Genomic DNA, 16,711 nt, shown 5'->3' on the forward strand with positions numbered 1-16,711 from the left:
CTATCATAATGAATGATCAACTTTGCCATAGTTAAATAATGTTTGGTTATTACTGTGTTGTAACTTTTAAATGTGCTTGGAGGCTACACCCTGTAGTTACATTTGACATATCCAGTGTGGATTTTAGATATTTCATCCAGTAATCACTTATCAGATTTTCACATCCGATATTTCAATTGAAGAATATTGCTGGCAGCCACTTTTAAAGAATGCCCACAGTGAGGAAGCTGAAAATCCTTCCCGGCTTATCCGATTGTACTAATTCTTCAGAGCGGATTAGATACATTAGAAAAGAATTAGAATTAGAGGTATCAGTCGTGAGACCCCAGAACATTTCAATAGAGGAGGGAGAAAGCAAATTATTGGAAGTCTTCTGCTAAGTGAAAATCAGGGACAGCCTGAACAACATCTCATTTACGAGTTTTCCAAGTAGAAAATGCTACTAAATATCTGCAGTCACTGCAACTTGTAATGAAATAAAAATAACCTGAGTGTTAATTGGCTCAGTTCAGTGGTGTTTGCCACATGTCCACTTAACGCCTTATTTTAACAAATCTTATCTTCAGAGTGCATGTCAGAAAAGTAAGTAGCCAACAATTGAGCACTGTTTTTTTTTGGGGGGGTGTTCACTGTTACCTGCTATTTTGATTTCTTCCCCATTGAGCTTCTAAACCCACAATCAATATTTCTCCAAGTGTATTCCAGGACTAACTGTATCACCTGACTACTTCTTAACAATATAGTTAGGATGATTCTACTTATATCTGTTAGGTGTTTTCAAGCCCATACTCAGCCTATACACCATCAGACTGTTGAAGAGAGACCTAAAAATCCACTTCATTAAAAAAAAATAAGCTTTGCCTTTGGCAAAGCCTTAATTCTTGGTAGAACTTAAACCACAGGCAGACACCAAATCCATTAGCTGCTGTGAGTGTTCGCTGTCTTTTAATAAAGCTGGCCTACTAAACTGAGTCCCCTAGGACTACGTTTAGTGCAAGCAAAAATAACCCACCAAATTTGGTGCTGAGAATTTAAGGAATGATTTGCTATATTAAAAATTTATATCACAAGTGAAATCTGTAATCATGTGGAAAATGGCATAACAATGCTAAGTATGTACTTAGTATGTACTAAGTACATGCTAAACGAATGTCGCCATTGTCATCATGAAGGGCCACGGGATCAGCGTGCATTTCCAGAGCCGTAAGAACTAGTGTGGTGTATATTAATAATGCGTATTTATTAACGTGTCCAAACACCATGGTGCCGATTACACCATATGGACTGAATCACATGGTATGGACTCAATACATAGCGTATGTATACATCTTCTTTATGTATTTTTTTCATTTATGGTAAGACACATATTAGCGTAGCTAGGTAAACAGATCGGTACTTGTAGGAAATTAGGTTTTGGTGATGTTTTTGTTTGTAAGGTAGGCTGAATTATTTGCTTCAACTTTTCACCTTGGCCTCTCTAATCGACTGCCCTGCAAGCCTTTAAGTCTACCCACGCACGCGCGAAGGAGTCTGTTCTCTGCCCTCCTCCTTAATATTGAGCTCAACCATGTGACTTGCTTCGGCCAGTAGGATTTTAGGAGCTAGAACACGTGTCGTTGTGCGTCGTTGTTCGTGCAGAGCTCCCTCTAGCTCACCGCGGTTCCCACCAGAAGCAGAGACCACGGCCAGCTACGGGCTCCAGGGTGAGACTGAGGGCGTCCCCAGCAAACGCAGAGACACGTGAGTAGAATTCCTCGGAGGGCTGTGGGCAGTTCTAATGCATCAAAGATAACTGATAAACTTTAATCCCCTCCTCCGTTTTATTACACAGCTTTTCAAGACTTTTCTTCCAGGAGGCCCACATTATATAGTATAACTGCTTTTAACTTCACCGTAATCTTTCATCAAACTACTTTTGCATAGAGCAACAGGTGTATCTTAAAATTTTTTTTTTAAAAAAATGTGCCTCACACGTAACAGGAACCGAGTAAATGTAGAGGAAATGAATCAATTTATAGCGATGAGTCTAATACACAAAGTGGACTCGTGTTGGCTTTGGAGGGGCACGATACGAGTTCACGGGAGATTGACATAGTGGTCCCAGTGTTCACTTCCTCCCACTAGTCATGTATATTCACGCCCTGCCACGTGCCAGGTGGGAAAGGAGCCCTCGGTCTGGGGCTTGGACATTTGTCCGGCAGTGGTGTATGTGCCGTTCGCAGCCATGACACAAATGAAGGTCTAAACAGTAATGGAGAAGTGGAGTTTGCCCTCCTGTCACCATTACTGTTGCAAGAAGAACACACCCCAGGTAGACCAGTCGTCCCACTGATCCGGGACAGAGAGAGAGAGAAGACTGGGACCCAGGCGATAGCTTGGAGCCAAGTTCAACCTAAATCAGACAGCCCCCGGCCAGCACTCAGCTGTGTGAGCAAGAACGAGTGATGGCTGCCCATCATTTACGCCTCAGAGTTGCAGGTGGCTTGGCGCAGGCAGGATTGCAGGGAGAGCTGGTACTTATCTGTGATGAGATATTTTTGCATGCGACTAATTAATGAATAAACCACACGGTTTATTTAATATCCACAGAGAAATCGTCCAGTGCTTACAGATTCTCTAATCCAAATGAATCTAGTATACCTTATCACATAAAGCAAAGAGTTCTTGACAGAGATGTATTATATCACAATAGCAGTTACAATATTAATTCTAAGCTATAAAATACACTACTATTTCTTCTAAATGTGTTATGCATGTCTACAAGTACATGCACATGAAATCACACATATCCATACCGAATTAACTGTGAAACTAAAGTTTAGACGTAGGGTCCACACTGCTGGTTACTTATGCCCATCGTCCATTCCTCCCTGCCTTCTTAATGGTACCAGACACAAGATCATCTGGACTAAAGGGTAGGAGCAGAGGGTGGGGGTAGGGGTTCCTGGCACACCGTTTGTCACGTGTGGCAGAAGTGATTGAAGCAGGGATGGGCATCTGACAGGTCTCTCCCTGGAGGTAACTCCTTGCACCCCAACTCTATTTCTCACGGGTGTCTCCCTCCAGCCTCTATAAGTTGCATTAAAGTGGGTTACAACTGAGGAAGGATAGAATGACTAATTTTATGTGTCACTTTGGCTGGGCTGTGGTGCCCAGCTTTGTGATCAAACATTAATCTAGGTGTGTCTGTGAGGATGAGATTCATGTTGGTGGGTGGGCCTCATCTAATCAGTTGAAGGGCTGAATAGAACAAAAGACAGATCTGCCCCGAGTAAGAGGGAACCCTTCAGCAGAAACCTTCATGACCCTCCCCTGGGTCTTCTGCCCACCAGCCCACCCTGACCCTGCAGATTTTGGACTTGTCAGCCTCCAAAATCAGAAATGCAAATTTCTTAAATCTTTATGTATACACAATCTATTGGTTCTGTTTCTCTGGAGAATCCTAATACCAGGGCATAACTAAAATAGTTACTAAATATAATCTATGTTCATATCCGAGTTCTAGAAGAAACTCCTAAAATGATCATGGTGATGACGATGATAATTGCAATGCATAGCTATGCAAATTACATTATAATCGACTTTATTTAAAATCTCACAGTGCTATATTGTCCATTCCCGGCTATCTATCTTGGCCCCCGCATGTTATTTATTAATTTACTTATCAAACAAAACTATTGTGCACCGTAAAGGAGTTAAACCATAAATCAAATCAGTGGCCACGACAAGTAAACAGGAATATTTACTCAGTAAGTTGTGCCTTGAGTTGGCTCTGCAGCCCATGGAGAAAGCTCCCTTGTACTAATGAATGGGTTCACTGAAGCTGGCCAGAGCACCTGCCAAAAATACCTTAAAAAATGTTCCTTTTACAGAACCCAAAAAATTAGAAGTGTTCAAAATGTTAATTCGAAGCGCTCAGGGGATAAGCACACACCTTGTGTTAGGCAGTGCTTATGAGAAGTGGGTTTGCCTGTTACTGAGGCTTAATTGTATAAAGGTACCTGGGACCTCGCAGTAATTGGGGGGGTAAGGTGTTTAAATAGGGCACTGCTCAAGTAAGGAAACTGATGATGAGGGTGATGGTGGCTGCCGTCAAACGCCTGGGTCAAAAAGGAACAGTCTCCAGGCTTCAGGTGGAAGCTCAATCATGAGGGGACAGGTCAGGACAGGCTTTCCTGGGGGCTCGTGGCCTCCACACTGAATCCCGCCTTACCGCGTTTCAGAGGACAGGTGTTTGAGATAAATATGCCTGACAGCCCACGGGCTCCTGTTTCTCCCTTTCTCTCTTCGTGGCCCCGTTTGATCACTCTTCACTCTTTCCTTCTCCTCGGAGGATGAGTGTATACACTCGATTTCTTCTGTCTGGAAACCTCGCTCACACGCGTTCCTTTATTCCACGGTCTAGCTCCTCATCAGGACTCTGCCGCCTTGCTCTCTCTGTCCCTGCCTCAGGAATTCAGAAACGTTTCGAAGCCAAGGCTTAGAGGCTGGGCTTGCACGTGGGATCAATTTTAAGTCCTAACTTTGAGGCAAATATCTGTCGATATCCCTGCTCCCGATTCCCAAACGGGGAAACTGAGGAAGGCTGAGGACCTGAGATGACCTAAACCAGAGCCTGTCCCCTGCAAAGTGGGAGATCGTCATCCTCCTCCAAGGTTTTCTCTGGGTTCAGTGGGTTCACTGGGTGCTCACTCTGTTACTATGTATCAGGCTCTGGTCAAGACCCTCACCCACATTTCCATTCGTACCTCGACCTCCCTGGATTTTCTACATTCACGTGAAATGGCTTTTCTCAAACCGCGAATAATCTATTGGTCGAGCAAACACTTATTTTTCCCCTCGGTTTATTCTCTGTGCCATTTGGTATTTCTGAGTACCCGTTGTGGAGTAAATTGTCTTCGTTAACATCAAGTAAAAAATAGCTTGTCTTACATGCATTTGTAATAGGAAGACTAGAAAATACCAATAAAAAGGAGAAAAACCGGTCATCCTACCATTTAGAGGGGATTACATTACCATTTTACTGAATATAATTTCAGATATTTTTGAATATGTACACACACGTGTGTGTGCTTAAATTCAAAGTCTATGAAGTTTTCTAAAGTGTTTTTCTCACCAGTCAATAAAAGGTTACTATCTTTATATGTCAACAAATAGCCTTTTACAGAATAATTTAGAATGGTTGCCTAGTATGGCTGCACCATCATTAATCAGTATTCCACGGTTGGGTGTTTAGATTATTTTTGAAGTTTTCTTGGCTATTAAAAAAATACTGTGATTTTCCTTAGGATAATTTGCTAAATGTATAATTATACATTGAAACATACATATATTTTTTTGAAGCGTTCTGTATATAGGTGCTTCATCCACCTTTTTAAAAAAGACTTTAGTTACTTATTTTTAGCCAGAGGGGAGGGGAAGGAGAAAGAGAGGGAGAGAAACCTCAGTGTGTGGTTGCCTCTGGCACGCCCTCCAGGCACGTGCCCTGACTGGGAATTGAACCAGTGACCCTTTGGTTCACAGGCCGGCCCTCAATCCACCGAGCCAGGCCATCCAGGGCAGGGAAATATACCCATATTTTTGAAGCCTGGAAGACACATCGTCACATGTCTCACAACTTTCTGGCTTCTGATTATCCTTTGCTGGAATCATTCTACCTTGACCTCTGCCTACCTGGGCAGACCACTCACGGTCTCCGTTACTGACAGCTTCCTGCCCTCCGCACTCCCTCCTGGTTGCTGCTTCTCAAGGATGGAACTGTTCTCTTCTCACTGTGCATACTCTTCCTGGGTGATGTCCCCCAGCGCAGGGCCACTAGCTCTGGTTCCTATGTCAGTCCCGTGACCATTTTCTCAGCCTCCACGACCCATGCCTTCTCTCCTTTCGCGTCTCCACCCTTTGCCCAGCCTCTGAGCCAAAGCCCCTTGCTTTAGATTTCAACACAGCGGACTCCTGTTCTCGGCACCTATGTCTGTGCCCCTTGTGTTTCACTGCCTACCAAGCTACCGCACATTCCCATTACCGTGGCTGCAATCATCAGTCTGTGGATCACAGGTGGGCGAGGCTCTGCTGGGGTCCCAGTGTGGCCGGGAGTCATGTCATTGTCCCCTGAGGGAGGTGGCCTCAGGCTGCCCTAAGAAATCGGACAGGTCTGTGACTGTCATCTCACAGTTCGTAGGTCCGAACGCCGGACGGGCTCCACTCGTCTCTCTGCTCCAGGTTCCACTAGGCCCGAATCACAGTGTTGGCTCTTCCTGGGGGCTCCAGGGAAAATCCCCCAGGAAATAAACCCTTTCAGGTTGTTGGGAGAGTGGGTTCCTAGTAGCTGCGGGACAGAGGCCCTCCCGGCCAGCGGCTGTCCGCAGAGGCAGCCTGGGCTCCTGGAGGCACCTCCCCTGCAGTGCAGGGCTGGAGTCCCCATTAACTCCTTCCCGCGCTGGGGTCTCACTAGTCCCTCTCCGACTGACCGTCTCTCTGGCTCGTCTGTCTGCTTTTAAGTGACATTTCTGCAGCTTGTGTCAAAGAAGCCGCGTGAACTCCTGTGCACTTCTAGCTGATAGTCCTCTTTCTTATTATTTTTTTAGTAAAAAGGGGAGTATATTAAGGTGTTCTGATGCATTTCCTTTTATTCTGTCAAGTTCTCTTCGTTTCAGGGTACAGAAACCAACTTAAACTAGTAAACAAGTAAAAGTGGTTTATTTAAAATGTTTTTTCATGCAATACATTTTTTAATCATATTTTTCAATGTCAGTTTACGTTCAGTACTATTTTGTCTCAGATTCAGGTGCACAATCATGTAGGTAAGGAAGTGGTGCCCCTGGTACTTCTGCCCCACCTGGCGCCATACACAGTTACGACGGCATTACTGACCGTGTTCCCTATGCTGTGCTTTACACCCCTGTGACTGTTCTGTACTTACACTAAGTAGTACTTTCTCATCCCTTCCCTTTTTTTAACCAGCCTCCTAGGCCCCCTCCTTATTATAAAGCCACACACGGGTCAGGATTCCAGAAAAGGGACGCCAGTGATGTTGGCTGTCTGTCCTGGGACTCGGACATGGGTTCTCAGGAGCTGACGCCGCTCTGGGTTCACCCCAGAAGCCCCACACACTCCACAGTCTGCTTTCCAGCTTTCTCCCCGCTGCTTAGCCGCTGTTCCTCTCTGTCTATCCACCCTCCGAACTCATTTGTGCGGTGCCCTTTAGAACCACCTGCCTCAACTCTAACTTAGGATGCTCAGGCTCTGTCTGGGAAGACTCAGGTTGAGGGCTGGGCTGCTGGTACCTCGATGAGTTCTGGGCAAGGTGGTTGTCTCTGGCCGAACAAGGAGGTGGGCGAGAAGGCCCTAAAGGGCTGTCTCTCTAGGGCCTGTGGTTACAGCCGGGTCTAGCGAGTGAGTCTCAGAAATGAAGGGATGGACAAGTTGTGTACTTGGGAAAAATTTGGAAAGTAGAGTTGTAAGGAGTGTTTAAATAACACACATTATTACTGTTATATATTCATATTTAACATTCTGTTTTTGTTCATTCTTTTTATATTCAAATTTATTGTTATGATCACATCTACTTGAATATACTTTTTCAGTGTATTGGCCTTTCACTCCTTGGTTAAAATAATCACTGGGTATTATATCCTTTCTGATGCAATTGTAAATAAGATGGTTTTCTTAATTTTTTGCTCTGATAGTTCGTTATTAGTGTATAGAAATGCAACTGATTCTTGTATATTGATTTTATCCTCCATAACTTTACTGAATGTGCCTATTCATTATAACAGGTTTCTCTGGGTGGGGGGGGAGCCTGGGGATTTCAATACATAGCATCATGTATCCTTATAGCATCAGCAAATGGTGACAGTTTTCATTCTTCCTTTCCAATGAGGACACCTTTTTCTTTTCTTGCCTAATTGCTCTGGCTAGGACAGAACTGTCTTTTTTATAACTCTTTTTTTTTAAATCCCAGATTTTAGAACCTTATTATTTAAAGTAATAGTCATTTGCCAACAAACCATACCTTATTATTTTCAAGAGATGCTGCCTGGTTTATCGGGGACATTTATAGATCTTAAACAAGTTCTTGAATTGCCAAGTTCCTCTCCGAAAGAACAGACCTACAGAGGGCAGACAGGGGGTTAGGGTTATGTCGGCCGAGTGGCAGGGAGTGACGTGGAGATAAGGAGTAAAGGGCATTGAGAAGGGAGTGTCCGGAGCATTGGGCCTTGGACGAGGAAGACGAAGAGATGGCCATTCGCTTGGGGCTCCAATGAGGTGATGGGAAGAGATGAAAGGACCAGAGATTGGAGTCAGGAAGTGGCAGCCTGGGAGTCCATAGTTTTCAGGTGTTCGTCGGATCAGCTGGTGCAACTAAAAGGAACACAACTAAAACCAGGAAGGCTGGTTATTGGATTGTTTGTGGACGGACTGGAGTCAGAGTGAGTTTTACCTTGATAATCCGAAATGGTAACTGTAACGGAAGCAATAGTGAAACACTTTCTAGTTTGTTTGTATAGAATTATTCAATTGAATACCCCCAAGAAGCGTATTTTCTTTTTTGTGGACTTACCAGAGTACGTCGTCTTTTAAAAAATAGTGACTTAATAGCATGTTAATAGAATACAGGCCTACAATTTATTCCTAAAAAAATAAGAAACCTTCAAAACTACTCATTTGCACAATTAGCTGAAAGAGAAGTTCATGGTGAATGAATACTGCTGGTGAGGATGCTAACCTTGAAAAATAAATACTGTCAGTGCTCTGAGATAATTTAGATTTATAGATTTATTCTTTCATATCGGTGTTCATGTTTACTCACCTCTTAGAAAAAGAAGCCATAACATATGTTTTCTTCTTTATTTCCCTTAACAAAAAGGTTGACATTAACATACGTTTTAGGTTTTTCTGCTTTTATGGTATCAAAGTTTTTTAAATCAGCTAAGACCTTGCCAGGTATCACTTTGTTTTCAAATCAGAGTACAGAGGTATTTATGAGACAGGTCGATCTTCTGTGGGATTTGAAATCTAAATGGTCATGGAGGGTCTAATATATTTTAAACTTAATATAACAATTACACCGCTATTCTTCAGGGAATTAACCTCCCAATGGACAGCAGCTACCGCGGGGCGCGTGCTGTTATCCCAGTTGACCAGCAGAGGTCACTGTTAGCAGACAAAAGAAAAGCCTTTTGGAACCACAGGTTAATGGAGTTAAATCTTAAACTCGGTGGGTCCCCACGCGCTGGAAAGAGCAGAGCACTGCCTTGTGAAACAACATCCTAAACAGGTAACACAGAGTTAAAGTCAGGATATTTTTAGATAATCAGGTGATAAAAGTAGATATTGCTACTTGGATGAGCTATGCAAATAAGACTAGAGAAGATATCTCTGCCATGTTCTCAACAAACTGAAAGGAGAAAGACTCCTTAAGTTTTCATCAATTCCTATTATTTAGTGGCTTTCTATCACATTTAATAAGCATGTATAGTAAAAAGGCAGGTGGAAACTGGACCTTGTTTGGATTCTCTAAACATGGACTACGTATATGTTTTAAGAGTGTACATTTTACCCCATTAGAAAACAAACTGGGGAGGTACTTCTGATTTTAAAAAAAGGCATCAAGTAAGCGTTTCGGTGTGCACTGAGTTAGCCGGCCACCCAGGGGTTGCAGGGGGCAGAGGCGGCAGGACCGGTCCACAGGCCGAGCTCCCCGGCCCACGCAGGCCCGCAGGCCCGGAGAACCAGGGGGATCTGTCATTTTGTGTCAGTTCTCTTCCGCTGCCATAAACACAGCCGTAATCAATTACAGGCCCGCTTGTGAGGGAGCCATTGTTCGCCTCTCGGGCCGCCCAGGCGGAAACCTGGGACGAGGGTGCAGAAGTTCAAAGCCCCTCGCTTCCCACCGTGGACTCTGTTGCTGACACTTCTCCTTCTCTTTTCACTCATTTAAAGTGCGGTAGAATATAGGGTATGTGCTGACTCTTGGATCTAGGGAAGGGAGAGGGGACAAGAATATAACAAAGGATGAAAATGATGTCCCAACTTACTTCCCTGTGATGGCAGTGGGCTTTCCCACGTGAGTGAGTTGGCAGGGTGGTGAAATGGGTGGCATAATGTATAGTTTTAACTTGGACATTTCACTTAAAATGTCCCAGGGTGGGATTGAGTGTGATATTCCTAAGTTCCAGAATCACATGTTTAGGATTTTGTAATTAAAAAAAAAAAAAAAAAAAATTTGGGGGGCGTTATTTATGACAGAGCCTGTTCACCACAAATCAGTGCTGAAAATACTTGCTAAAAAAGTAAATAATATTTCTTTATCAATATCTCTTGGTAGAAAGTGAGACCACTTCCTCCAACACTAATAAATCTTTCACCAATTTTTGTCGCAATGGCCATTGTAATTTTATTCTCAACTTCTCTTTGACTGTCAGTTCGAGCGGGACATTCTTATTGGCACTGAAGTGGTCAATATTCAATCTTCATCGCTGGATTTAGGAGACTGGTGGAACTTCAGTAAAGGGGAAGATGCAAAAATATTTCAGATAGAATTTGGCATAAATTATTGAAAGAATGAAGAAGATGAAAGAGAGATCAATATTAAATATCGAATGCTATCGACATGTACTGAACTAGAGGAAATAAGCCAACTATCCCTCTCACACACAGGGAAAAAAGTTACTTAGTAACTGAAAGAACAGTTGACCCCAAACAAGGGTTTTAGCTGTGCCGGTCCACTTAAATGCAGGTTTTTTCCCCAATAAATATCAATGTAATCAGTTCTCCCTTTCTATTGATGGGGTTTGCATCTGCGGATCCAACCAAGTGTGGATTGAAGATGGTATTTTTGACCCATGTTTGGGAATGTGGAAATTTGAAGGGCCGACTAAAATTACAGGCAGATTTTTGCCTGCATGGGGGTCTGCACCCCTAACCCCTGCGTTGTTCAAGCAGCGACTGAATCCTCCAATGTCCCTGAGACTGCGAGATGTCACAGTTTCTTTCTCCACACCTCACTTGGTCATGGTGGGCATCAGGCTCTTGCGTCAGCCTTGATCATTTGCTGTCTGGGCACAGAGGGACCGCACTTCTGCCTCAGACATAACCTGGCATAGGCCTGGAGGAAGTCACGTGCCAGCTGGGTATGCAAGCCAAATAGAAAAGATTTCTGGAATGGAAATTAAGGAATCAAGTGATCCACCAAGAATATGTTTTCTTTCCTAAGATTCTTTTGCTTTTTCTGCATCAAATGAAGGGGGGAAAAAAGGTTCTTTGGGACTACAATTTGATTAAAAAAAAAAAAAAAACACCGAGTCTGTGGTTGTTATGCAAAAGCACACCAGGCTGTCTCTTTTCCTTGAGCGACAGGCCTGGGGAGGGTCCGAGGAAGAGCCTGGGTGTCCAGCCCAGCCCCTCGGCAGCTGACTCAGAACGCCTCCGCTAAGTCCATTCATTACCCTGGCCCTAGTGGGAGTCGCCTGCGAAACCTGCCAATTAGATCTCGGTCATGTGGACTTTGCTTTAGGGAATCGGGCAAGACTGCCAGAATTCATTCCTGAACTTTAGCGACCACAAAAGAGTATTTTTCTGTCGTCTGTAACCGATTCAACAGCAGGTCTCCAAAGGACAAGCTTCCTTTTGTGCACCATCTTCCCTGAAGTCCAGCGACTAAATAACGTTACCACATCAGGTTTGTCACAAAATCGCAGGAAACATCTGACGAAAGAGGAGGAAAGAAAACAAATGTCATCTTTTGACTCGATTAGCCTGTTTTCGGGGCTCTAATTTTAGAATATTCTCTTTGGAACATAATTACGTGGTCATTTGCCACAAATGAACGGTGCTTTACTGTTAAATGAGAGATTGAACCTGTGCTGTATCAGCCACCATAAAAAATATCTTTCAGACCTGAGTAAAGAAATTAACGTCAGTTCATATTCAGAGCCGCTTGCCCCTGCCCTGAAAAAAAATAGTCCCAAAATTCTCTCCTGATTGAATTGGCCACACCACTTCCTCCTTGCTAATAAAAACGCATAAAGGTGAATGCTAGCTTTCAAGTTCATTGACATTGTTGTTTAGTTTTTACATTTTAGTACATTTGAATGTTCAATGATGTTTTGAAACATTTGCAGGGCAGAGGTCAGTTTTCTTAGTAAGGATTCTGTGCACTTAAATACCTTACTGGGAGAATGAACACATCTTGAAAAATGTTCAAGTCCCCTTGTCGAAAATGTCAGAGAGCTCTGAACAGTAGTAGGTCAGCCCCTGTGGGCTCCAGCAAGAAAGATCTGACTCTGCTGTACCTCTGCAGGAAGGTTTTGTTTTATTTACTTATTTTCCTTTTCAGAGCAATGCATTCTTTGGGCTTCTCGTCCTAATTTTACTTTAGAAATTATTTCTAATGCGCTTCAGACACGGGCCTTCTGTCTGGGCCCTGAATGCAAGCACTGTGTCTTGGTTTTGTGTTCTTGCACAAGTGTGTTTTATTGGGAACCTATTTCAAAATGCCTGTGAAACCTGTGGGTTCATTCACATGCACGCACTCAAGTGCCGTACACGTCCAGCCGCGCTTGGAACAGAGGGACCTATGTTTGCAGCTCGCGGCTGCAGCTCGCGGTTGGAGAAGAGAGGTCCCTTCATCGGCGGCGCGCCCTACACTCTCCTTTCTGCAGTGACGCACACACAGACACACATGCACGTCCCTGGGATTTAAGGGGAAAAAAACACATTAGTCATGAAGCTCAGGGAGCTGAAAGTCAGAGAGTGAGGCCGGAATAGTCACCGTTCAGAACGTGAATGAATTGCCAGTTTTCCCCAAGTAACTGGCTGGCCTCCTCAGACAGGCTCCAGATTCCTGTTGAAATGAAGACTTTCTTTCCTGGACTGGGCCTGGCATTCCTGGGAAACAATGGCCCTTTTCAAAGAGCCTCTGAAATTTCACAGGTGAAGGGAGAGGGGCAGTCATCCGATCCCGCCCACCAGAGGCCCGTTCGTGTTTTAGAACGTGAAGACAGAGCCTATGGTGGAAACGCGGGCGAAGCTGGGCTGCAATGGAGAGCGGGTCCTGCAAGTCTCGGTGAAACGTGAATCGGTGCGCGGGCTCTGCGTCCTGCGCGCCAGGCCACCGGCTAGACTTTCCTGGGAGTGGCCTGCAGAGCCACTGCAGGGGTTCATCGTGGGGTGGGTGTCGCTTCGTGTCATGCGCGATCAGTGTTGGGGTCTGTCTTTAATTAGGCGTCGACATTGGAATTGATAAAATGAAGGATTCCGTGGTGGATGGGTGCATATCCTTTTGGAAGAGATGCAAAGGGAAAATCTTATGCAGACATATAAGCCCATACCATATATAATGACATGTACATGTAATAACTTTACCTTGCATCCTTCGTTTTTTTAATCTTCACCCAAGGATGTGGGCATTGATTTTTTTCTGAGAGAGAGGAAGAGAGAAAAAGAAATGTTGATGCGAAAAACATCAATCAGTTGTCTCCTGTACCTACCCCAAATAGGAATTGAACTCACAACCCTTTGGTCTGCGCAGCGATGCTCCAACTGACTGAGCCACCTGCCAGGGGCTGCCTTGTGTCCTTCCCAAAATAATTTCAATTTGACCTCATTAGGTCATAATTAGATAACTTAAAATTATTCATATATATTAGGAGTCTTTTACGAAAGTATGGACTTTATCCAATTGGAAAGCATTTTGGTATATTGGTTGCCACACTTATATGTCCAATTAGAATCAGATATACTGATTAGATTTCATAGAAACATTTATTTGATTGGAACATTCAATGATTGAGAGAAACCGAACACTCAGTTTGATGGATAAAAAAGCGAATTTGAGTTCAGATTGTGATATTTATCACTGATAAACGAGCAAGTCTTAATAAGCACACCTTTATGCACGAGACTGAATCTTTTCTCCTTTATTCTTTTTAACAATGCCAGTAACTGCCCACAAGCGATGAGGCACCCAATGCCTAATACAGGCCTGACTGGAGACTTTATTCTAGATACAGATTACTGAAGACTCAGAAGGAAAATAATAGAGCTACTTATGAAAATATTTTGTGAAACCAGGTAGGCCTTCTGTACGAACCATGGTAACCCTGACCATTGTGCAGTCGGATGATAACAGTCTGAAGTATTTTTGCTGATATTCGGGTCATTACGTGGTAGCCTCTCCCCCAATCCCACATCCCTCTCACCCTGGTTACAATTTTATCAGCAACTGGGGGTTTTTGAGCTTTTTCTAGAAAAGAGCTGAAACACCAGAATAACAACAACAAGACCAAAGTGTTGGCATCTGAGTTTCAGATGCAAAAATTTGGGAAAAAAAGCTAATTTTTAAGAAAGCATAGATGACAGGAGGGGGGGAAAAGCCAAGGTACAATGATACGCGAACACATTATCAATCAAAACCAGTTTTTCCAATGTACCAGGGCAAGTTCATGGGCTGGGAAAGGACAAGAACAGAAGATGAACAGCATTCAGACACTGGTGTATCACCTGAGAAGCGATTCCATGTGCCTCGTTCCCCCAGCTCTGGGGTTAATGGGTTGAAAAACAAACAAACAAAAAACCCCATAAACCTGGGATTCCAAACCTAGGAAACCAGATATCTCCCAAGTGAGTTTAGAGGCGTGTCAAGCTTTGTATCCGTTCTGCCCTTCCCCACCTTCATCCATCCTTCCCGCCCGCCACCCTTGCATGAGGAAAAACAAAAGCAGGAATGAGGTGTTCAAGGTACAGCTCCTAACATGGCCTCTTAGAATCTCCTGCCCCACCAAACACAGCCCAGAGAGCAGCAGGCTGTGTTTCTGTCCAGCTGAAAGAGATGTGAATATGCTCCGCAGGCTGGAGGAGGGACCACGTGGACCAGAAAGATGCGGCAATCATGGGTATGAGCCAATGACAGAGACCAGCAGAACGTCCATCACAGTGGGAACCAATGTGAAGTGACAACTAAGAGCCACAGAAAAACCTGCTCATTTCGTAATACCTTCTGGGACCCTTGCAGCTTGGATATGGCCTCAGTGAAGAATTTATAGGGAGAAGGGTAAATAACCAAAATGGTTGAGATGACCCTAAATTGACTGAGATTGTTTTTACTGCCCAGCAAAATGGGGAGGGAAGGGTACAGAATAGAAACTAAGTTTATTTAAAAATCAAGCTAGTGATTTCGCACACTGAATTCTAGGAATTCGAAGCCAGACCCTCTGTATTTATTATAAAGAAGAAGGTTCAGAGGGGACGATCCATGTTCCCTGCCACCTGCCTGAGCGGGGGTTGTTGCTGTGCATCTCGGCTGCCCTTCAACCCCTGTGAACCCACACCGACATGTCCCGTCACCTCGCGGGACCTCAGGCTGTGGCAGAGCTGTGGTCCGCTGCAAACTGCTGTCTTGGTTCTACTTGCTCTAATTACTTAAGACAGCATGTATCAGTTTGTTGTGAACCTGGCCACTTTGGATACTTATGTGTGAGGCCTTCTACTAGCCATACCTAAATCCCAGCTATTCTTATCAGTGGCACTATTAGGGCAAATACCCTTCCGTTCTGGTTCAGCATAGTCAATGGAAAATGAGGAAGAAGAAGAAATGGATAACCTCTAATCCCTCTGTATCTCTCCCCCCTCTCCTTCCCTCACTCCTTCCTTTCTTCTTTGCTTCTTTAAGACAAGTGTATAAAAAAATAGATGCAGAGTAATTAGTCTCATGATTCAGATAATGAAAGTAAGATTGTTTATTAATGGCTGAGTTGTCCAGATAATTGCAGACTTACTTGTTTTAATTACATATGAAATTACTTATAAAACAGTCTATTACTATTTGGGGCCAGATCTATTATCCTTCTAGAAATATGAATGATAATAAATCTTAACAACTGAAATAGCTGTATTTATATATAAGTTTTTACTTATTTCTTACTAAAACCTTCTGAGAGAAACTTTGCTGTCTGTAGTCTACAGATAAAGAATCAAACACTTAGAAAATTCAAGCCACAAGTCCAAGATCACACCACAGGCTGGTAGAACAGGAAGCATGGATTTATATCCATATCTGTTTTTTTTATGTTTTTATTGGTTCAGCTTTATTAAGGTATAGTTGACAGATAAAACTCATGTACGTTTATGTTGCACAAGGTGATGTTTTATTTTTAATTGCTTAATTCTTCCACTCTGCCTTGTCTCTTCAGACCTCCCCGCCCCCACCCCCAGCCCCGGACCAGCTTTCCCCGATGAGCTGTGCAAAGATTCGATTCAGCAATTAATTTTGGGGAAGAGGTATATGGCACAAAGTTTATATAAATAAGGAAATCACTGCATCTTCTTACAAAAAGTACAATTTAGTGGTGGACACAACACGAACCACATGTCTGCAAGTCTGCGTAAGGCAAAGCAGAACGTGATACACGTAGGAGAGATTGCCGGGACTCATCTAATTTCTTACTGAATTAATAATGCCACAGCCAGGACAGGACTAGGAGGCAGACCCGACCCTGAGTTTGCCTTTGCTGAACGTACAAAGGAACATTCAGAAACTCAGTTCTCTGATTTTTGAAGCCCTCGGGTAGTTCAAGGTCATAAGCAACTGGCAGAGGGTGGAGAAGGGTAACCACTTTGAGAAGAACTTTGGGGGGGAAAACGGTGCTTTAAACCTCTTCTCAGAAAAGTGAGGTGGCCTTGAAAAGGGCTTCAGTGAGGCCACTCGGAGAGC

This window comes from Artibeus jamaicensis, unplaced genomic scaffold (genome assembly GCF_021234435.1).
Source record: "Artibeus jamaicensis isolate MK-2021 breed Jamaican fruit bat unplaced genomic scaffold, CSHL_Jam_final scaffold_1689, whole genome shotgun sequence".
NCBI classification, from domain to species: Eukaryota; Metazoa; Chordata; class Mammalia; order Chiroptera; family Phyllostomidae; genus Artibeus; species Artibeus jamaicensis.